At 40.4% G+C, this 23,757-nt stretch overlaps 1 non-coding gene and 1 pseudogene across 1 annotated transcript; both read left to right on the top strand.

Annotated features, from left to right (window-relative positions):
* Window positions 1–597: 597 nt before the first annotated feature.
* LOC101434035 (dnaJ homolog subfamily B member 6-like) lies at window positions 598–17,726 on the top strand (annotated as a pseudogene).
* TRNAE-UUC (transfer RNA glutamic acid (anticodon UUC)) lies at window positions 691–762 on the top strand. The gene has a single exon. It is a non-coding gene; the product is annotated as a tRNA-Glu (tRNA).
* Window positions 17,727–23,757: the final 6,031 nt, after the last annotated feature.

Here is a 23,757-nt window from a genome sequence, read left to right as displayed (position 1 = left end):
CACTCTTTTAATTCCTGACCCTTTAACATGTATTGTAATTCCAGTAGAGCAGCTTTGGGGTTGGGTTGGGGGATGTCGCGAATCCTTTTTGGCCAGTTTGAGCTTGAGTTGTCAGTGGAAACCTAAAGGAAGAGCTCAACGGGAACCCGTGATGATTAAAAAAAGAAAAGGACATCCCCCCTACCTACCCCAAAGACGGCTGGCTTTGAGAACAACATCCATCTGTCCACGAAGTGCACCGTCTGAATAAAGAACGTCCCGTTTTTGCGCTGACCATAACTTGCAAGGGAAGAGGTAGTCCCGTGGCCACCAGTCGCGGGTCGGTTTCTACACTTTGATCTTACAAGTCAGTCGGCGTCAAAGCCTTCCCTGGGTCCTCGTTGGCAAATCATTTAAGAGTGTTACGGGTGAACCATGCCCTCTCCAAACAGTACAGCGCCACGGACACTCGTAGCCCCCATCCTCGCTCGGGTTGTCCCGGGAACTTCCTGGGGAAGGCACTGATTCCCGGACCCCGCGGTTGCAAACCAGGCGCGAGGGTCCCCGGAGCGCGCGCAGGCGCAGTTCGCAAGGGCGGCCCTTGGGCGGACCGACCGGATGCGCCAGTACGAAGCGGAAATAGTTTGCGACGCGAGACGCAGAGCTGACGTAAATGATGTATACGGACTGAGAAAGAGAGCTGCTCGTAGTTCCCATATGGTCTAGCGGTTAGGATTCCTGGTTTTCACCCAGGCGGCCCGGGTTCGACTCCCGGTATGGGAACAAAGTTGTGCTTTTTTTAAACTGGGGGAGAAGCAGTCCCGGGAATTTTGATGGTTTACCGGGTCAAAGTGGGTATTTCATTCCAAACCAAACCGGGTAAAAGTGAAGTTCCAGTCCACATGTGCCCTGAGCTATTTGCTTTGTCTGTCAATAACATTACTTATGTTAGGTACAATGTATATTACAGGTGTTCGTTCTTTGCTGACTATCCACATATTAAGCAGTATTTAAAAAACTCATTATTATGAAATTGTGAAACTCCGCCGTGGAGAGCGAGAGCTCCCACGGGCAGCACCGAGCGGTGCCGGTTCTCGGCGGGGCCGAAGGGGCGGGGCTCGGCTCTGCGCAGGGGCGGGGCCTGGGCGGGGCTACGCTTGCGCGGGGGCGGGGCCCCGACTTGGACGTGTTCCTGAGCCTGGCTTAGTCTTTGTCTGCTGCTTACACAGGTCCTTGCCCTGGTCCTGGCTCTGCTCCTGACTTTTGACCTTGCCCTGACTGTGGCCTTGACCCTCACTTTTATCTTAGCCACTGCACTGCCCCTGGACCTTGCTCTGGCCCTGGCCCTTATGCTAGCCATGGTCCTTCCTCTGGACCGGACATTCATCCTTGCCTCCTCGGCCTGGTTCTCATGACCCTCCTGACCAAGGTGCTGGCTGTGGAACTGGCCCAAGCATTGTCGCAGGCTTCCACCCTCCTTGCCCTAACCCTCAAACTTGTCTTGGCTCTTCTGGTTCTTCCCGTCAGCCTGGTCTTTGATCTTGACCTTGAACTTGACCTTGAACCTGACACTGACTCGCAAAATGACTTAACCTGATCTGTCCTTTGACTCTGGTCCTTAACCTTATATTCATCCTCATTCAGCTCTAACCGTTATCACCTGCCTCTGACAGCAAATTTTGAGTATGGTCTTGAAAGTTATCATGAGCATGACCTTAATTTGACCCTGACCTTCATGAATTTGGAGTTCAACTTGAACTGAGTCTTGACCTTAACCTGATGACAAAATTGACTTTGAACTTGACCTTAAACTAGTTTTTGACCATGAGCCTTTTATACTTCTTTACCCTAACCATCAGCCTTAGCATATCTAGTTGTAAACTTGAACTTGACCTTTCTTGATCTTTTCTTGAACTTGTAGTTTATCTTGACATTGATCCTTATAGTCTTCCTGATCATGAAAATTTTCTTAATGATTCATATCTAGCCCAGATACTGAATTTGATCTGGAACTTAACCTTATACAAGACATTATTCTTTATCTGATTTGAATTTCACTTTGAACTGGATATTGACCTAGATCTGATGATGACTGTGAATGGCACAGAGTGAGGGTGCAAGAGTGCAAGTGGGATGGAGCTGAACAAGTATGCAAAGAGTGATAATCAAAATACGTGCAGGTAGCAAGATAGTCCCATCCATCTGCCCCAAGAGAACTAAATCCCTTCTCAATTAGAGCCAGAATGGGCATCACCATCCCAGAATCCTGAGGACTTGGGAATGAAGGATGGACTAGAATAGACTTACTGTTATTTACTATAGACTTACTATGATTCTAGCAATCGAAGAACTGTTATCATTGATGTGGAGGCAGTGGCCACCAGAGGTTCTGTGGAGAGGGAGAGGGGAAAATAGTTGTAATATGGGGGCATTTTGGGGACTTGGTAATTATCCTGAATGACATTCCAATGACAGATACAGGTGCATTGTCTACTTACTGTGTGCTATTAAACAATGACTTTTTGAACACTCGCTGTGTTTAGTTCTATAACCACTCTTAGCACACTCATTCTCTATCAAATTCCAGTCTTGAAGTCCCACTCTATGCCACTCACAGTCATCATCAGATCTAGGTCAATATCCAGAAATCGGTTGGTTTTTATAAAGGGTATTTATTTGGGGTAGGAGCTTACAGATACCAGGCCATAAAGCATAAGTTACTTCCCTCACCAAAGTCTGTTTCCATGTGTTGGAGCAAGATGGCTGCTGACATCTGTGAGGGTTCAGGCTTTCTCGGTTCCTCCCTTACTCAGGCTTCTTTTTCCTGGGCTCAGGTTTCTCTCTTCCTGGGGCTTGATGTTTCTGTTTCCTCTGTGAGCTTACTTCCCAGGGCTCCAGCTTAAGGCTCCAGCATCAAACTCCAACATCAAAAACCCTCCAACTCTGTCCTGTGTCATGTCTTTTATGCCCTACTGGCACAAGAGGTTTACCTGATTACTTAATCAAGTAAACCTCTGAATCACATGTAATCTAATATTCCCAGAGGAAAAGATTGGTTTATAAACATAATCCAGCATTTCTTTTTGGAATTCATCAATAATATCAAACTGCTACAGATGGTAAAATGAGTATATAGAGTGGTTGCTGAATTACTCTAGAAGATTGCAAAGGGTAGTTTTTTAACAGTACACAGCAAGTGTTCAAACGTGGTTGTTAAACAGTACAGAATGTATTCAAGGAGTGGAATTTAGATGGTGCAGGATCTATGTGCAAAGAATGGTTGTTGAATTTCACACACTGAGTCTACAAGCATTAATCGTTCAGTGACAAAGAGTGGGTGTTAGAGAGTGGGAATTCAGTGGTGCAGAAATAATAAGTAAATAGTCGTGGTTGAACTACGTGCAGGAATATGCGGAGTGGTTGTTGATTAGCACACAGTGATTGTGCATGGAGTCATTGTTGAAAGCCAAATCACAGACATGGAATGTACAAAGGTGGTTGTTGAAAAGCAAATAGTTGGGGTACAAGGATTTGAAAGTGTATGGTGCATGAGAGTGCAAAGAATGTCTCTTGAGTTGCAGTCAGTGAGTATGTAGGGGATGATTACTGAATTGAAAAGAGATGGTGTGCAAAGAGTATAGGTTGGATGGTGCTGAATGAGTGTGCCAAGAGTGGTGAGTCACATAAAGTTGTTGCAAATTAGGTGATTATTGAATGGTTCAGAGAGGGTTTACAAGAATAGGTATTTGGATGGTTCAGGACAAGTTTGCAAAATGTGGTAGACGAGTTACACCCAGTGGGTGGGCAAAGAATGGTTGTTGAAAATAATACAGCAGGGTTCACAGAATGATTGTTTGAGGGCAAGGATGGAGTCAGAATTGGAGGAAGGTGGATTGTGAAGAGAAAATGTACAAAATATGGTTGTTTGATCACACACAGTGAATATACCAAAAAAAATCATTTTAAATATATTTTAAAATTTATTTTTAAAAGATACTAAGATTACATTAAAAAAATAAGGGATTCCCATATGCCCCACTCCCTACACCTCCACTTTTCCCCACATTAACAATTTCTTCCATGTGATTGATGGATACCTTTTGGAACATTGCCAGTAAGTATGATTATAGTTTACATAGTAGTTTACACTCTTCCACTCAATTCTGTAAGTTATGGTCATGTATATAAGGACTCATATCTGTCAGTGCAATGTCACTCAGGACAATTCCAAGTCCTGAAAATGCCCCCATATTACACCTCTTTGTCCCTCTCCCTGCCTTCAGCACCTCCAGTGGCCACTATCTCCACATCAATGATGTAATTTCTTCCATTGCTAGAATCACAGTAAGTCTACAGTGGAATACCAGTAAGCCCACTCCAGTCCATATTTTATTCACCAATCCTGAGGATTCTGGGATCTTGATGCCCACTTCACCTCTAATTGAGGGAGGAAATCATTGCTGAGTAACACAAGGTAAGTGTTTTAGTTTGCCAAAGTGCTGCCAATGCAAAGTACCAGCAATCTGTTGGCTTTTATAAAAGAAAATTATTGGGAGTAAAAGCTTACAGTTCCAAGGCCATGAAATGTCCAAACCTAGGCATCAGAAGAGATACTTTCTCACCATTGCCACATGGGCCTAACCTGAATCACAGTTTACTGGCATTGGAAAATAAAAAGCCCTAACATAATCTAATCTAAGTCCTCTCGACTGTATTTAATGTAATCAAGGGTATTACACCCAGAATAGATTAGTTTGAAAACATAATATTTCTCTTTTTGGGATTCATAAAATAATCTCAAGCTGCCACAGCAAGGATTTGATATTGGTTGTTGCCAAATGGATGAGAAAATAGTAGTTGTGATGGCTTGAAGTTGAATGTGCCCCCCAGAAAATCATGTGGTAGGAACTTTTGATTAGGTTACTTCAGTTAAGACCTTTAGATTAGGTTACTTCAGTGAGGCATGGCCCAGGGTGGGTTTAATCCTCTTCCTGGAGGCTTTTATAAATGGGATGACTATAGAGAGAAAGCCACGCAAGCCAGAAGCTGAAAGCAACAAAACTGGGAGGAGAAGGGAGAGACCAGCAGATACCACCATATGCCTTGCCATGCGACAAAGGAGTCCAGGATCACTGGCAGCCAGTCTTTAGGGAGAAAACATCACCTGATGAGGTTTTGATTTGGATATTGTTCTTAGTCTCAGAACTGTAAGCTTGTAAGCCAATAAATCTCCACTGTAAAAGCCAACCCATTTCTGATATGTTGCTTTTGGCAGCCCAGGAGAAAAAAACAGTGGTTTTGAGTTGCTGAAAGTGAGTGTGTGTGAGAGTAATATTTAAATGACACAGAGAGAGTATCCAAGAAATAGAAGTTAGATGACGCAGAATGGATGTGCAAGGTTTGGTAATGGAAACAGTAATTATGCAAAGTGTCATTATGGAATGGCAGAAAAACATTTGCCATAGTTGAAGTTAGATGGTACAGATGTATGTGGTAGTTGAATCACAAACAGTGAGTGCGTTAAGAGTGTTCAAGAGCAGATAGGGAGAGCGAAAGACTTCATTGTTCAATTATGTAGAGAGTGTTCAAGGAATGTAAGTTTGAAGGAGCAGAGGGACTGAATAGAGTGGTGTTTGAATAGCAAACAGTAGGTGTGCAAAGATTCATTCATGAATAGATAATGGTTGTGAAAGAGTGGGTTTTGGATGACACAGATTAGTGGGCAGAGTCCTTGTTGAATTGCACCAGTGTGCATTCCAGTGGTTGATAAATAGCACCCAGTGAGTGGGCAAGATTCATGAATGGCACGGATTAGGTGTGAAAGAAAGGATATTAATGATGGAAAAGACTGTGAATACAGTGGCTAATGAATTGCAAACAGTGAGTATGCAAAGAGTGGTTGTTAAATAGCACCCTTCAGTCTGTAAAGAGTGACTGTTCAATTGCACAGAATGGGAGTTAAAGGAGTGGGATCTGATGGTGTGGAATTGTGATCATAAACATAGTGTCGAGATACAAATAATTAGTGTGCAAAAGTTTTGTAATGGAAAATATTGGGTATGCCAGAGATGAACGTTGGGTGGTAAAGGAGAGGTGTAATGAGTGGTATTTGAGTCACATACAGTGAATATGTAAAGAATGACTTTTAACTAGCATACAACAGGTGTGAAAAAGAAGTTTAATTGCATGATGTGTGTACGCAATGAGTGAGAGATGGGGTAGAATGAGTGTGCAAAGAGTAGTTGAATCACACACAGTACATGTTAAAGAGTGGTTGTTAATGAGCACACTGTGAATGTGCAAGTAGTGTTTGTTCAGTGGCATAGAGTGGGTGTAATGGAACTAATATTAGATGGAGTATTAGAATGCATAGCGTCCCCTTCAAAAATTCATGTCCACAGTGGTTACACTGTTCTACATTCACACCAACAGTAAAGGAGCGTTCCTATTTCTCTACATCCTCTCCAGCACCTGTAGTTTTCTAGTTTTAAATAATGGCCATTCTAAAGGTGTGAAATGATATCTTATTGTAATTTTTATCTGCATTTCCCTAATAGCTAGTGATGTTGATATTTTCATGTGCTTTTTTGTCATTTGTATTTCCTCTTTGGAAAAGTGTCTATTCAAGTCTTTTGCCCATTTTAAGATGGGTTGCTTGCCTTTTTTTTTTTTTCATTGAGTTGTATAATCTCTTCATATAACATGGAAAGCAAACTCATATTGGATATATGGTTTCAAAATATTTTTTTCCCATTGAGTAGGCTGCCTTTTCAAATTCCTGACAAAGTCATTTGAAGTGAAAACATGTTTATTTCTGAGGAAGTCTCAATTATCCATTTTTTCTTTTATTGCTCGTGCTTTGGGTGTAAGGTTTAAGAAACCACTACCAACCACAAGATATTGAAGATGTTTCCCTACATTTTCTTCCAGGAGTTTTATGGTTCTAGGCCTTTGATCCATTTGAGTTCATTTTTGTATAGGAGTCATCTTTCTTTCCTTTGGATATGGCTATCGAATTCTCCCAGCACCATTTGTTGAATAGAATGTTCTGACCAAGCTGGCTGGGTTTGATAGCCTTGTCAAAAATCACTTAATCAGGGAAGTGGACTTGGCCCAGTGGTTAGGGCGTCCGTCTACCACATGGGAGGTCCGTGGTTCAAACCCCGGGACTCCTTGACCCATGTGGAGCTGGTCCATGTGCAGTGCTGATGCGCGCATGGAGTGCCCTGCCACGCAGGGGTGTCCCCCGCGTAGGGGAGCCCCACGCACAAGGAGTGCGCCTGGTAAGGAGAGCCACCCAGCACAAAAGAACGGCGTTGCCCACATGGAGAGCAGACACAAGATGACGCAACAAAAAGAAACACAGATTCCCATGTCGCTGACAACAACAGAAGCGGACAAAGAAGAAGACGCAGCAAACAGACACAGAGAACAGACAACCAGGGTGTCGGGGGTGGGGGGAGGGAAATCACTTGATCATAGATGTGTGGGCCTACTTCTGAAATCTCAATTCAGTTTCTGAAATCTCAATTCAGTTCCATTGGTCAATCTGTCTATCTCTATGCCATTATTATGCAGTTTTGTATTGTTTTTACCACTGTAGCTAAATAATATGCTTTAAAGTCAGGAGGTGAGAGTCCTCCAACTTTGTTCTTCTATTCAAATATATTTTTGGCTATTTGTGGTTGTGTGCTCTTCCAAATAAATTTGATAACTGGCTTTTCCTTTTCTTAAAAAAAAGGTATTAGAGTTTTTATTGTGACTGTGTTGAATTTGGGTAGAACTGACATCTCAATAATATTTAGTCTTCCAATCTACAAATGCAGAATGTCCTTCTATATATTTAGGTCTTCTTTGATTTCTTTTAGACTCTCCCCTGGTTGTCCGTTCTCTGAGTCTATTTGCTGCGTCTTGTTTCCTTGTCCGCTTCTGTTGTCGTCAGCGGCATGGGAAGTGTGGGCGGCCCCATTCCTGGGGAGGCTGCACTTTGTTTCGCGCTGGGCGGCTCTCCTTACAGGGCGCACTCCTTGCGCGTGGGGCTCCCCCGTGCGGGGGACACCGCTGTGTGGCACGGCACTCCCTGTGCACATCATCAGCACTGCGCATGGGCCAGCTCCACACGGGTCAAGGAGGCCCGGGGCTTGAACCACGGACCTCCCATGTGGTAGACGGACGCCCTAACCAGGGGGCCAAGTCCGTTTCCCGCTTTGTAGTTTTTAAAATATGGGTCCTTTATGTCCTTAGTTTATTACTAAATATTTGATTATTTATTATTATAGATGGAATTTTTTCCCTAACTTCCTCCTCAGATTTCTCATTAGTAGTGTAAAGAAATGCTACTGATTTGTGAGTACTAATCTTGTATCCTCCACTTTACTGAACTTATTACCTCCAGTAGCTTTGTTGTGGATTTTTCCAGATTTTCTAGGTATAAGATCATATCATCAGTGAATACTGAGAGTTTTACTTCTTCCTTTCCTACTTGAGTGCCTTGTTTCTTTTTCTTTCCTAATTGCTCTAACTAGAATCCCTAGCACAATATAGAATAGCAGTTGTCTTGTTCCTGATCACAGAAGGAAAGTTTTTCAGTGTTTCACTATTTTGTACAATGTTGACTATGGGTTTTTCATATATACACTTTATCCTGTTGAGAAGGTTCCCTTCTGTTCCTAGATTTCAGAATGTTTTTATCAAGAAAGGGTGTTGTATTTTGTCAAATACCTCTTCTGCACCAATAGATAAGATCATGTGATTTTTCATCTTTGACTTGTTAATGTGGTTTATTACACTGATTGGTTTACTTGTGTTGTACCACCCTTGCATACCTGGGATAAAACCCACTTGATCATGGTGTACAATTCCTTTAATGTGCTTTTGGATTAGATTAGCAAATATTTTGCTGAGGAGTTTTGCATCTGTATTCATTAGAGAAATTGGTATGTACTTTTCTTTTTCATAGCACCTTTATCTTGCTTTGAATGATGTTGGCTTCATAGAATGAGTTGGGTAGAATTCCTTCCTGTTCAACTGTTTGAAGAGTTTGAACAAGAATGATAGTAAGTTTTCTTTGAATGATTAGTAGAATTCACCTGTGAAGCCATCTAGTCCTGGGCTTTTCATTTTGGGAATTTTTTGAGGACTGTTTTGATATCTTTACTTGGGATTTTTTTTTTTTTTTTTGAAGTCAGTGTAGGTTGTTCGTGTGTTTCTAGGAATTTGTCCTTTTCATCTAAATTCTGTAGTTTGGTGATGTATGGGTTCATAGTATCCTCTTATGAGCTCTTTTATTTTGGTCAGATCAGTAGTAATGCCCCCTCTCATTTCTGATTTTATGTATTTGCATCTTCTCTTTTTCTCTTCATCAGTCTAGGTTAGGGTATATTAATTTTATTGACCTTCTCAAAGAATGAACTTTTAATTTTGTTAATTTTCTCTATTTTTTCTCAATGTCATATATTTCTGCTTTCCTCTTTGCTATTTCTTTCCTTCCACTTGCTTTTGGATTAGATTACTGTTCTTTTTTTCTTGTTCCCCCTGGTGTGCAGTTAGCTCTTCTTTTTAATGTAAGTGTTGAGGGCTATAAATTTCCCACTCTTCACTGCCTTTGCTGCATCCTGTGAATTTTGATATGTTGTGTTCTCATTTTTGTTCATCTTGAGATATTCACTATTTCTCTTCCAATTTCTTCTTTGACCCACTGATTAAATTATTTAAGAGAGTGCTGTTTAATTTACATGTATTTGTCAGTTTTCAAGTTCTCTCCCTATTTTTGATTTCCAGCTTTGTTCCTTTATGGCCAGAGAAGTTTTTTGTATAATTTCAATCTTTTTAAATTTATTGAGACTTGTTTTGTTACCCAACATGTGATCTATTCTGAAGAACTACCCATGTGCACTTGAGAAGAATATATATCCTGTTGTTTGGGGTGCAATGTTCTATAAATATCTATTAGTCTAGTTTATTTATCATATTATTCAAGTTTCAGTTTCCTTATTGATCCTCTGTCTAGACATTCTATCTACAGACAAGAATGCTGTATTGAAGTCTCCAAATATATATTATATATTAATATTAATATATATTTTATATTTCTCCCTTCAATTTTGCCAATATTTACCTTATATATTCTGGGGCACCCTGGTTATGATTGACGGTCATAAATATTTATGATTTTTAATCATAGCACTATATTTATTGAAAATATCGACAAAACATAATTGGGTCAACAGACTAGAAATTAAAGAGTTCTGTGATATAGGGCATCTGTGAAAAACCCACAACTACTTAATGGTGAAACACATAAAGCTATTCCCCTAAGATCAAGAACAAGACAAATATGTCAGGTCTTACTACTTCTGTTCAACATTGTATTGGAGGTTCTAGCCAGGGCAATTAGGCAAGAAAATTAAATAAAGATATCCAGTTTGGAGAGGAAAAATTAAAACTATCTTTATTTCCAGGTTACATGACCTGTACATAGAAAACTCTAAGCAATACACTAAAAATTACTACAGCTAATAAACGAATTCAACATGCTTGCAGGATGAAACATTAATGTATAAAAATGAATCGTAGGCAGTGGACTTGGCCCAGTGGTTAGGGTGTCCGTCTACCACATGGAGGTCTGTGGTTCAAACCCTGGGCCTCCTTGACCCATGTGGAGCTGGCCCATGTGCAGTGCTGATGCATGCAAAGAGTGCTCTGCCACGCAGGGGTGTCCCCACATAGGGGAGCCCCATGCGCAAGGTGTGCGCCCCGTAAGGAGAGCCGCCCAGCGCGAAAGAAAGTGCAGCCTGCCCAGGAATGGTGCCGCTCACATGGAGAGCTGACGCAACAAGATGATGCAACAAAAAGAAACACAGATTCCCCAGCCGCTGACAACAACAGAAGCGGACAAAGAAGACCCAGCAAATAGACACAGAGAACAGACAACTGGGGTGGGTGGGGAGGGGAGAGAAATAAATAAATTTTTTAAAAAATCAATTGTATTTCTGTACAGTAGCCATGAACAATCTGAAAATGAAATTAAGAAAACAATTCTATTCACAGTAGAATAGAAAAAGAATAAAATACTTAGGAATAAATTTAACAAAAGAAGTGCGAGACTTGTAAACTGAGCTCTGCAAAACATTGTTGAAAGAAATAGATTAAAGACCTAATAAATGGAAAGACATACTATGTTCATGGATCAGGAATTAATCTTGTTAAGATGACAATACTTCCAAATACTTCCCAGATCTACAAATTTAACCCAATTCTTATCATAATCACAGCTGGACATCTTTGCAGAAATTGACAAGCTGATCAAAAAACCCAGAATAGTGGAAACAATCTTGACAACTATATTGGAGGAATCACACATTCCAATACTAAAATTTAATGCTAAGATATGGTAAGCAAGACAAGGTGGTTCTGGCAGAAGGAGAGATGAACATACCAATGGAATAGAATTCAGCATCCTGAAATAAATCCTTATATTTATAATCAATTGACTTTTGTTTTTTCTGACCAAAATCAAGGTTGCATTTATCTTCACTGATTGACATGGGAACAGAATGTTTAAAGTTACCACCATCCATGATGCCGAATGGGGTCAAGAGTACAGAAATGAATGAAGCAAAAAGCTGCAAATGGCTGACACAGGAAGGCTCAAAAGTCCAGCAGAGACAAGACAGAAACCGTGGACAAAAAGAAATAAAAAGTAGAGTTTACAGCTGAACATGGTGATGTTGTACAGCTACGAATACAAAACCAGAAACCAAAAGGAAACAATGCTAACATGCTGGAGGCATAATACTGAACAAATATCTGCTGATGGCCTTCATAGAGGAAAGAAAATATACAATAGTCATTATTTTTTTGTAGTCCACAGTTACACTTTTTTAAAAATACACTTTTTATTTTTATTTTTTAAAAGAAACTTAGATTACATAAATGTTACCCCAAATTATAGGGGATTCCTATATGCCCTGCTGCCTAGTCCTCCCACGCTTTCCTGCATCAGCAGCATCCTTCGCTAGTGTGGTACACTTGTCATTGATGAACACATCTTGGAGCATTGTCACTAAGCAATGATTATAGTTTATATACTCTAGTTTATAGTATTGTATTTTACACTCTCCCACACGTTTTTGCAAGTTATTATATGATATACAATGGCCTGTATTGTCATTGAAATGTCATTCAGGATAATTGCCAAGTCCAAAAAAATGCCCCCAAATTACACCTATTGTTCCCTCTCCCTCCCCTCGGGACCTCTGGTGGCCACTGCCTCCACATCCGTGATAAAAGTTCTCCCACTGCGAGGAACAGTTACGCTCTTGTACTATGAAAATTCTAACTGTCTGGTATACAGATTCCAAGAAGAGCACTGCACAATTATCAGGACTGTCAGCAGAAACTGTGCTTGCTGCAGCCGGGAGCAGGGGTGAGGGTGTGGACGAGCCATGTTCTGGGGTGCCCTGACCCCATGGACGAGGGCATCGCCAGGGCTGGAGGCTGTTCTGGGCAGGCTGCGACTCTGCTCCAGGAGCCCAGGACCACTGAAGGCTCGGAGTGCTTGCAGAGTTGAAGTAGAGTTCCTGCAGAGAAACTTTTGAGTCTTCGAACTGATTTTTAACAAGAGTGTCAAGGCACTCCAATGGAGAAAGGATAGTCTTCAACAGTGTTGGGACAACTGGATATCCATATGCAAAAGAAATTGGACCCCTTCTTCATATGTATACACAAAAATTAACTCAAAATGGGCTAGAGATCTAAATGTAAGAACTAAAACCATAACATCTCGGAAGAAAACATAGGATTTTGTCTTCATGATCTGGGTTTAGACAATTTCTTAGCTATAAGATATGATCTTAAAAGCACAAGTGATAAAAAGAACATTGATAAATTGGATTTAATCAAAACTGAAAACTGTTTTTTGCTTCAAAAGACACCATCAAGAAGTGAAAAGACAACCCACAGTCCAATAATGAACTTGTATCCAGATTATATAAAGAATACTTACTACTCAATAATAATTCAAAAAACAAACAAACCAAATAAAAATGGGCAGAAGACTTGAATAAATATTTCACCAAAGAAGATATACAAATGGTCAATAAGCACACGGAAATGCTCAACATTGTTAGTAATAATGAAAGTGCAAATCAAAACCACAATGACAAAAGGCTTCACACCCACTAAGACGGCTGTAATAACAATGAAGACAATTACAAGTACTATAAAGGATGTGGAGAAACTGGAACCCTCATGTACTGTTGGTGGGAATGTAAATGGTGCATCTACTATGGACAACAATTTGATAGTTCCTCAGAAAGTTAAACAGAGAATTATCATAAGACCCTGCAAATCCACTCCTAAGTGTCGAGCCAAAAGATCTGAAAACAGGGATTCAAAACAGTGGAATAGTATTCAACCAAAAAAAAAAAGGAATGAGGTTCTTATATACACTGTAACAGGGATGAACCTTGAAAAATTATGCTAAGTGAAATAACCCAGACACAAAAGGAAAAATATTGTATGATTCTGAGAATGTGAAATATCTAGAATAGGCAAATTCATAGTCACAGAAAGTTGATTAGAAGTAATAAGATGCTGGGGACAGTAAAGTGGAGAGTTAATGCTTAATGGTACAAAGCTTCTGTTTGGGATCATTAAAATGTTTCAAAGATATGTAGTGGTAATGGTTGCACAAAATTGTGAATGTAATTAATGCCACTGAATTATACACTTAAAATGGCAATTTTTGTTATACATATTTTACCATAATAAATTTTTTTAAAGATATATTTTATCTCTCTCCCCTTCCCCGCGCCCCCCCCCCCCCCCATCTGCTCTCTGTGTCCATTCACTGTGTGTTCTTCTGTGTCGGCTTGCATTCTTGTCATGCGGCACTGGGAAACTGTGTCAGTTTTTTTGTTGCATCATCTTGCTGCGTCAGCTCTCCCTGTGTGCAGCACCACTCCTGGGCAGGCAGCACTTTTTTCCACGTGGGGTGGCTCTCCTTGTGGGGCGCACTCCTTGCGTGTGGAGCACCCCTACACAGGAGACACCCCTGTGTGGCACGTGGCAACATTGCACATGGGCCAGCTCCACACCCGTCAGAAGGTCCTGGGTGTCAAACCCTGGACCCTCCATATGGTAGGCAGATGCTCTATCACTTGAGCCATGTCCACTTCCCCATAATAAATTTTTAAAAACCATAGATGAATGGTGTGAAAGGACAAGAAAAGATAATACACCTAAGGAGAAAAATGAAAGGCAAATAAACATACAAAAATTCAACTTCATTAATTAAAAAATTAGAATAAAAGAAAAATGGAACTCCAACCCAGCAACCATCCTGAGAAGTGACATCACAATTTTTGTAGCAAATCATCCAGGAAGTTAACCATAACCTCTTTAGTAATCAGCCCACGATAATGAAGACTTGGTCAATAACTGACAATTTCCCTAATTTTCTTCTCTGCTTCCAACTCAAGCTCAACCAGAGAAAGCCAATTATGATTCCCTAGCCAATCACATGGGATGCTCTGCTTCTAGTTAGCAGGTCTCTAGCTTCCTTGGGACCACAGCCTCTAATCAGGGCACGCCTAAAGTCTTTGCTCTACGCTGTGAAGCCTTCCCACACCTCTGACAGTCTTTGAGTCTCTCCCGATTGCAAGTAATGGTGGCTGACTTCTTTGCTATAGCAACCTCTGAAAAAATATCCTTTGCTTTTTCTCATTTGGGTAGTCCTCGTTTATTTCCAGAGCTCAATAAAATATTAATTTGAAATTATTTCACATAGGTCCAAAGGTAGATTTTTAAAATTTTTTTATTGTTGTAACAAATACACAATTCAAAATTTCCCATCTTAACCACTTTCATGCATACAATCAGTGCTATCAGTTACATTCACAATATTATGCAACAATCACCCATTGCCCATTACCACAACATTTTTTTATCACTCCAAATAGAAACTCTGTACTCATTAAGCAATAAGTCTCCCTAACCCTCACTCCACCATCTCCTGTAACCTGTGATCTATTATCTGTACAAATTTCCTTATTCTAGGTGTATCATTTAAGCGAGATCATACAATATTTTTCTTTTTGTGTCTGGCTTATTTTATGCAACATGATGTCTTTAAGATTCATCCTTGTTGGAATTTCATTTCTTTTTTCTTTTTTTTAGGAGGCACTGGGGATTGAACCCTGGACCTCTTACATGGGAAGCAGGCACTCAGTCACTGAGCTATACCTGCTCCAACTTCATTTCTTCCTATGGTCGAATAATATTATACCATGCGTATATGCCACATTATGTTTATCTATTCTTCTGTTGACGGACACTATGGCTGCTTCCACCCTTTAGGTATTGTGAACATTGTATACTACTGTAAACATTGGTATACAAATATCTGTTCAAGTTTCTGCTTTCAGTTACTTTGGGTATATAATAAGAAGTGAGATGGCCAGGTCACATAGTAATTCTGTGTTCAACTTTCTAAGGACCCACCCAACTGACTTCATAGGGGCTGCTTCACTTTACCTTCCCACCAACAATGTATCAGCATGCCAATTTCTCCGTGTCCTCACCAACACTTATTACTTTCTTTTTTTAAAACAATAGCCATTCTAGTGTGTGTGAAGTGGTATCTCATTGTGGTTTTGATTTGCATTTCCCTAATAATATTGAGCATGTTTCCTTGTGCTTATTGGCATTTGTATATCTTTGGAGAAATGTCTTTTTTTTCCCAAAGATTGAGTTTTAAGGGCCCTAAAAAATATCGGTGTATACTAAGAAAAATGGGGAATGGGTTATATGAGAACCTCTTATGTTGGTTTTTTTTAATGTTTTTTAAGGTAACATTCCTGTGATCTATTAACTTTAATTTAAAATAAAGTATACCTTTAATGGAAAAAAAACAAAGAAAGCACAACAGGCTCGCAAAGCACTACATAAATGTTCATAGTTAAATGGTTCTTGATATCGTGAAGCAAAATCCAGACTTCTGCTTTATGGAACCCCCCACGCCCGCTCCCAGATGGCTCCCTCGTCTGTTTGCTCATTGCTTGTGCTCGTTGTCTGCTTGTTGTTTTTCCGCTCATTGTCTGTTTGTTTTTCTCTTTAGGAGGCACCGGAACCAAACCTAGGACCTTCCATGTGGGTTGCAGGGACACGACTACTTGAGCCACATCCTCTCCCCTTTATAGAATTGTAGAACACATTAAGTTTAATAAAATAGAATGAAATAAGAATATTATGTGGAGAAAGGAAAGCATGAGAAATCGCCACCACCGCTGCCACCGGGGCCAGGCTTGATGGAGCTGAGAGAAGACCATGGGCCCCGCTGCCCAGCCGGTCCCTTTCCTGCCCCTGGCTGCCAACCTCCTAAGGACTTGTTCCAACAATCTGTTAAAACACGGTGAATTACTTAAGTTCTAGGCATGCAGAGGCATCCCTCACCTGTGGATATTAAAGAGCCATATCATGGGAAGTGGACTTGGCCCAGCAGTTAGGGCATCCGTCTACCACATGGGAGGTCCGCGGTTCAAACCCTGGGCCTCCTCGACCCGTGTGGAGCTGGCCCACGAGCAGTGCTGATGCGCGCAAGGAGTGCTGTGCCACGCAGGGGTGTCCCCCGCTTACGGGAGCCCCACACGCAAGGAGTGCGCCCCGTAAGGAGAGCCACCCAGCGCAAAAGAAAATGCAGCCTGCCCAGGAATGGCACCGCACATACAGAGAGCTGACACAAGATGATGCAACAAAAAGAAACACAGATTCCCGGTGCTGCTGATAAGGATAGAAGCAGTCACAGAAGAACACACAGCGAATGGACAGAGAGAGCAGACAACTGGGTGGGGGGGGGGGGGGGGAGAGAAGGGGAGAGAAATAAATAAAAAATAGGTCTTTTTTTTTTTTAAAGGCATATCACAAATTGGCACTGAAGTGACATCCTGATAAAAATCCTGAGAATAAAGAAAGAAGCAGAGAGAAAATTGTAACAAGTAGCTGAGGCATATGAGGTGTTATCAGATGCTAAAAAACAGGGCATCTATGACACATAGGCAAAGAAGGATTAAATGGTGGTGGTGAATGTGGGAGTCATTTTGACAGCCCACTTCAGTTTAGCTTTACATTCTGAAATCTAGATGATGTATTCAGGGAATTTTTTTAGTGTAAGGGACCCATTTTCATTTGACTTCTTTTCATTTGAGGATTTTTTTTTGGAAAATGAAGAGACCTCCATGGAACCAGAAGTAGGGGCAGAGGATCTTTTTTCTCTATGTTCAGTGGTTTTCCATCTTTTGGAGGTAGATATTTATCTTTTGATACAGAATTTACTTCATTGTTTCATTGGGGCATGGGGGTCTTCATTCTTTAACATCCTTTAGTGGTAACAGGATCGACAACATTTCTATATCAACTTCTACTAAAATAGTTAATGACAGAGAAATCATAACCAAGAGACTTACTAAGAATGATCAAGAAAGAATGTGGGACTGAAGCCCCCTCTCCATTAGAGGTGGAGTGGGCATCACCATCTCAGAATCGTCAGGATTGGGGATAATATATGGACTAGAGTGGACTTACTGGTATTCTACTGTAGACTTATTGTGATTCTAGCAATGGAAGAAATTATATCATTGATGTGGAGGCAGTGACCACTGGAGGTGCTGAAGTCAGGGAGAGGGAAAAAAAGGGGTAATATGGGAGCATTTTCAGGACTTGGAAATGACATTGCAATGACAGATACAGGCCACTATATATCCTGCCATAACCTACAGAATTGGATGGGAGAGAGTGTAAACTTGGATGTAAACTATAATCCATGCTGTGTAGCAGTGCTCCAAAACGTGTTCATCAATTGCAATGAATGTGCCACACTAATGAAACAAGTTATTAATGTGGGGAAAAGTGGAAGGTGTGCGGAAGTGGGCATATGGGAATCCCTTATTTTTTTTTAATGCAACATTTTATGTAATTTAAGTGTCTTTTAAAAATAAATAAAAAACATATTTACAAAAATAAAGTGATTAGGCTAAAAAAATATTTTGTATACATTGTAACATGCGTGCATATGCGTGTATTTTAATAAGTACTTACAATTTTTAAAAAATGGTGTAGCAGTTGAAGAAGCCTTTGCAGAAGAATGCAGGTGAAGAGGACAAAATGCCCTACCTTCCCAAGTAGCCCGTGTCCACTTGCTGAAGTCTCACAGACCTGCCACTTTACCCAAACATGTTTCTAATCGTATTTATGAGGAAGATGATGAACAAGATAAATCTCAGGTCACCAGCAGCTGGGATCCCTCCATTTATTCAGCAAGATTCCAAGAAGGTGACCTGAGGAAGAAGCAGAAACAGAGAGAGGGCAGCAGCAGAAGTAGACCGAAGGGAATCGCTAGATACGACTTACCAGACACATGCACACTTTTGCACCAATGCCCATGTAACATTGGACCAGAGTCCTGTGGTCTCTGTGTGATTTGGTTGTACACCCTCCAGGTAGAAGACATCTTGTTTAATACTATACCAAGATCTCACTGATTTTTAGCTGGTCTATGGATCATGGCTTAGATTAGGACTGTCAGAAGAAGTGAGTTGTTGATCATGTTGGCAATGATAGAAATTGAGAACACAGAGTAGATTTTCTTATTGTGCTTTCCCCCAGCACTAAATCTGTTAGTGTTTTCCTATAGCATTGTTAAGAATCTAATTCATTTTTTCCAAGGCTTTATCTCATTCTTTTTAACTACTCAACCACTATACAAACTACTGAAATATTTATAGCTTTAGAAGGATAATAAAATACAGACTGAGTATATATTTATGAAATGAATTTTTTTCCTAATGGCAATAGAGTATTTGATATTAGGTTATAATTAAGTATAGCATAATTTAAAGATAATGTAAATTATACGTTATATTATTGAATATAAGGGTACTTTTTTTTTATAAGTTTAAGACGTGAGTATGAATTATTCAAAGCAATCTGGTCTTATACATGGTAGCCTAACAGTGATTTACTTCAGATGTAAAATCATCTCTTATATTTATTGTTTTAAATTTTAATCCTCTCTAAGTAATCCAAATTCTATTTAAAATACTATTTAATTTTTATTCAAGCTGATCTTTTTTTCCTTACATCCATATTTGTTCTTTCAGCACATATACAGGATTCTACAAAATTTTGTTCTTCAATACTATCTCTAGTTCTTTTAGTTTAGGGTCACGCTGGGGGAAAATAGATGAGATATACACACACATATAAATATATACATACACATAGACACACGGACACAAAAGTACATACCCACACATGCCTAAACATATACTGAGCAATTAGGTTGAACTAAATGTTTCAGTTTGTAAACATTGACTTCTTTTTAAAAAATAATTTTATTATAGCAAAATTCTCCCCAGCTTCCTGTAATTATTTCATGTGCGTGATATATTTCTTCTTAATAGAACTCGGTATTTCCTTAACCTGTTTCTTTTATGTTCCTTTTCAGGAAACTTTTCCTTCCTTTTTAACATCAGGACTTTCTGTTCATATTGCTTCTTTCCTAGTTCTCTTGGAAATGAGGATATTGTAAAAAGCTTGGATGTGATTTTAATTATTCCAACATATTTGAGTGATTATTTCCATATAAGAGGTTCCCGTATACCTCCCACCCCTCCCCCCCACTCCTCCCACACCAACCACTTCCTCCATAATTGTGGTGCACCACAGGGTGGCAATAGCCTACCCTGTAGTTCACACTTTCCCCCAGCACACCCTGTGGGCTATGGCAGTACACATAAAGTTCAGCATCTGACCCTGCAATACCATCCAGGACAACTTAAGGTCCCAAAAATGCCCCCACATCACACCTCCTCCCCCTTCCCCCTACCCCCAGCAACCACTGTGGCCACCCTCTCCACCTCAATGCCACAACTTCTACTACCAGGCACAATAGCTTTATAATAGAATACCAGTACGTCCATTGTAATTCATATTTTATTCCTCCATTCTGTGGACCCTGGGATGGTGATGTCCACTCCACCTCTAGGTCAAGAGGGGGCTAGATTCTACATGGATGATGGATGCAATTCCTCTGCTTGCAGTTTTTGGCACTCTTGATTCCCTGATGTGGTGGTTGATCTTCTTCACCTCCCTGTTAGCTGCCTGGGTAAGTCCAATGAACTAGAGAGTAGGAGTCACAACTCTGCTGAGGCTCAGGGCCCAGCTGGCACATGGGCAGTCCAGAGATTCAAGTCCCCTGAATATGCACTATCCCTAGCACCAACCTCAGTTTCAGTAAAAGTGACAGAAGAGGCATGTGTAGGATGGCCACATCTGAGTCCAGCTCCATTACACTCAGGAGCACAAATTCCAAAGTATGGCCCTCTGACATGACACAGAACTCCAAATCCATCTACCATGACAATATACCCTGTGGATCTCCATAGCCTTCAGGAGAACCAGCACCTAGGGTTGTATCTACTTTGGCTCTCTCTGGGGCCCTGCTGAGGTGTGTGTAAGTGTGACCCTCAGATGACCTCCTGACTCTTTCTGGAAGACTCATAGACATATCAACTCATTTTCTTTGCCATTTCTCTCATTTATTCAAGGTCAAAGAGCAGTTTTTAACACTTGATCCAACATGTAGGCTGAGATATTCTGCTGGTCTGAATTGACCCTTTTATTCAAGGTCTCTTTCTAGTTGCATCACCAGTTAGTGATTGGTAGTAATCCCTTGGTGCCAGGGAGGTTCATCCCTGGGAGTCGTGTCCCATGCTGGGGGGAAGGTAATGCATTTACATGCTGAGTTTGGCTTAGAGAGTAGCCACATTTGAGCAACATGGAGGCCCTCAGGAGGCAACACTTAGGCACCCTGCAGCTCTAAGCCTAGTTCATATTTCAGGCACACAGACTTATAAGCATAGTCATCAGTATCAAGGGCTCATTATTGGACCATTCTTCCTTGTTGGTCTTTGCCATTGCACTTGGGTCTTCTATTTCATTTAGGGTCACTGTGGGCTTTTCATGTATTTCTAGGAACTTCCCCATGTCATCTACATAGTCTAGTTTTTTGGCATGTTCAAAGAATCCTCTAAGGATTTCTCTTATTTGTGCAGAGTCAGTGGTAATGTCTCCCCTCTCATTTCTTATTTTATTATTTGAATCTTCTCTTTTTTTCTTTGTCAGTCTAGCTAAGGGTTTTTCAATTCTCTCTCTATTTTTTTTTTTTGTCTCAATTCCCCTAATTTCTGCTCTGATCTTTATATTTCTTTCCTTTTGCTTATTTGGGTTTATGTTGCTGTTCTTTTACTAGGTCCTTGACGTGTGCAGCTAGATCTTCATTTTAGTTCTTTCTTCTGTTTTAATGTAACCATTGAGAGCTATACATTTCCCTCTCAGTGCTGCCTTTGTGGTGTCCCACAGGTTTTGATATACTGTGTTCTCATTTTCATTTTTCTCAATCTACTGAATTCTCCTGCAATTTCTTTTTTGACCCACTAATTATTTTAGAGTGTGTTATTTAATCTCCATATATTTTTGAATTTTCCCTTTTTCTATCCATTATTGACTTGCAGCAATGAGTCCCAACCCCCTTGGTAGGCTGATAAAACAGACTCTCACATGGAAATAGATACAAAGGGAACCTCTTATATTTTTTAATGTAACATTTTTGTGGTCTATGTATCTTGAAAAAAAGAAATTGAAAAAGAAAATTTGCTATTAAAAAAAAGAAAAAGAGAAGACACATAGAGGATCCTGTGGCCCCAAGAAGAGAGATGATCCTGACAGTTTACAGCTGACATTGTGAAGAGATCAGAGCTGCAAAGCCCAGAATGAAATGAGCCCCAGAGGAAGAGAGATGAGCCCTATGGCAGCATATAGCTGAGATAGGAAGAAGCTGGGACCACAGAACCTTAAGAGGAAAGAGGAAGACTGAACCCTCACAGTCATCACCCACCATCTTGCCTCAATACATGGCAACAGACTTTGGGTGAGGAAGTAACTCAAATGGTACCTTGAGTTGGACTATTTAGGGCCTTATCACTGTAAGTTTTTATCCCAAATAAAAATCCTTTATAAAAGCCAAAAGATTTCTGGTACTTTGCATCAGTACCCCTTTTGACTGGCTAATACAGTGATCCTCCTTCATTCTTTTGGTTTTGGACGTCCAGTTCTCCCAGCACCATTTGTTATACAGACTGTTTCATCCATCAAGGCAGACTTGGTAGGTTTGTTGAAAGCCTGTTGGCTAAAAGGTGAAGGTTCATTTCTGGATTCTCAATTCTAGTCCACTGATGAATGTGTCTATCTCTATGCCAATACCATGCTGTTTTGAATAGTGTAGCTTTGTAATACATTTCAAGGTCAGGCAGGGAAATTTCTCCCATATCACTCTTCTTTTTTTAACTTTAATTTTTTCAAGATACGTAGATTATACAAATGTCACATAAAAATATAGGGGATTCACATATGGCCACTCCCCCCACATTTTCACACATTAACAACATCCTTCATTAGTGAGGTACTTTCATTACAATTGATGAACACATTTTGAAGCATTGCCACTAAGTGCGGATTAAAGTTACATAGTAGTTTACATTCTCTCCCACCCAATTCTGTAGGTTATGGCAAGATATATAATGGCTTGCATCTGTTGTTGAAATGTCATTCAGAACAATTCTCAAGTTCTGAATATACCCCCAAATTACACCTGTTTTTCCCTTTCCCTACCCTCAGAAACTCCAGTGGCCATTGCTTCTACATCAATGATATAATTTCTTCCTTTGCTAGACTTAGAATAAGTCTATAATAGAATATTAGTAAGTCTATTAGTCCACAGTCCATTCCCCAATCCTGAGGATTCTGGGATGGTGATGTCCACTCCATCTCTAATTGAGAGGGGGCTGCAATCCCATAGGGTCAATGGATGGGACTCTCTTGCTTGCAGTTGCAGACTCTCTCAATTCCTTGGTAGGGTAGTTGTGCATCATCAGCTCCTTGTTAGTTGTCCTGGGTGAGAACAATGAATTGGAGAGTAGGTGTTGTAACTCTGCTGAGATTCTGAGCCCAGTTGACACATGGGCAAACCAAAGTCTCTTGGACATACACCTACCAATTCTAGTACAAATTGTAAGTTCAAATAGAAGGACAGAAGAGTCATGTGTAGGGAAACTGCAACAGAGTCCAACTCTGTCACTGTGGGGAGCATAAATTCCAAAGTAGGGCTCTCTTGCAAGACACCAAACTCCTGAGCTATCTTCCCTGACTACATTGTCTGAATGTCTCAAGAGTCCTCAGGAGCTCCGCTAATTGGGGGTGGTATCTACTTTGGCAGTCAATGAGATACTGCTGAGACATGTATAAGTATGACCTCTGGAATGATCTCCCGACTCACTTTGAAGTCTTTTAGCCATACAAACTCATTTGTCTTTACCTTTTTCCCCTTTTGGTCAAGGTCTTTTTCCAGTTGCATTGCTGGTTGGTGCTTGGTAGTAATCCCTTGTGCCAGGGAGGCTCATCCCCAAAAGTCATGTCCCATGCTGGGGGGAAAGTAATGTAATTATCTGTTTTCACTCTTCTTTTTTAGAATGCTTTTGGCTATTTGGGTGCATTTTCCCTTCCAAATAAATTTGGTAATTGCATTTTCTATTTCTGAAAAACAATTGTTGGAAATTTGATTGGTGTTGCAAAGAAACTATAAATCAGTTTTGGTAGGATTGACATTTTCATGATATTTAGTTTTCCGATCCATGAATATGGAATATCTTTCCATTTGTTTAG

The sequence above is a fragment of the Dasypus novemcinctus genome, chromosome 7, assembly GCF_030445035.2.
Source record: "Dasypus novemcinctus isolate mDasNov1 chromosome 7, mDasNov1.1.hap2, whole genome shotgun sequence".
In the NCBI taxonomy this organism is placed as follows: domain Eukaryota; kingdom Metazoa; phylum Chordata; class Mammalia; order Cingulata; family Dasypodidae; genus Dasypus; species Dasypus novemcinctus.
Note: the sequence above shows the minus strand (reverse complement) of the source record. Positions and strands in the feature narration are given on the sequence as shown.